This window comes from Elephantulus edwardii, unplaced genomic scaffold, assembly GCF_000299155.1.
Source record: "Elephantulus edwardii isolate Elephantulus edwardi_28Jun2011 unplaced genomic scaffold, EleEdw1.0 scaffold00293, whole genome shotgun sequence".
Taxonomy (NCBI): Eukaryota; Metazoa; Chordata; class Mammalia; order Macroscelidea; family Macroscelididae; genus Elephantulus; species Elephantulus edwardii.
The window spans coordinates 1,902,704-1,903,215 of NW_006400043.1; positions in this window are offsets into that span (position 1 = coordinate 1,902,704).

Below are 512 nucleotides of genomic sequence, written 5' to 3' on the forward strand. Positions count from 1 at the left end.
GTCTCACTGATTCTGACACACCTACCTCCATTGCTGCAATTACTGTATGAATCCATCTCATCGAGGATCTTCCTCTCCTGGGCTGTCCCTCCATCTTTCCGAGTGTGATATTCTTCTCTAAGCACCAGTCACCCTCATGGCCACATACTCAAAATATGAGAGACAAAGTTTCAAAATCCTAGCCTCCAAGAAGAAATTTGTTTTCACCCCCTCCAAGACCAATCTATAAGTTTTCTTTGTGATCCATGGAGTGTTTAAGACTCTTCTCCAGCTTTCTGATGCATAGCAAGTAACTGCAAATACCATGGCCTGGATCAAGCACACCTTAGTCTCTAGATTGACATTGTTGCTTTTTAGCACATTTGTGAGAATCTTTGTCGTCTTGATGTTAAGCTTCAGTCCATTTTGAAGACTACACCCCTTCATCTTCTGCATCAAATGCCTCAGGTCCTTCTCAGTTTTGGCAAGCAAGGTTGTGCCATCCACATAATTCAAGCTGTCAATGAATCTTT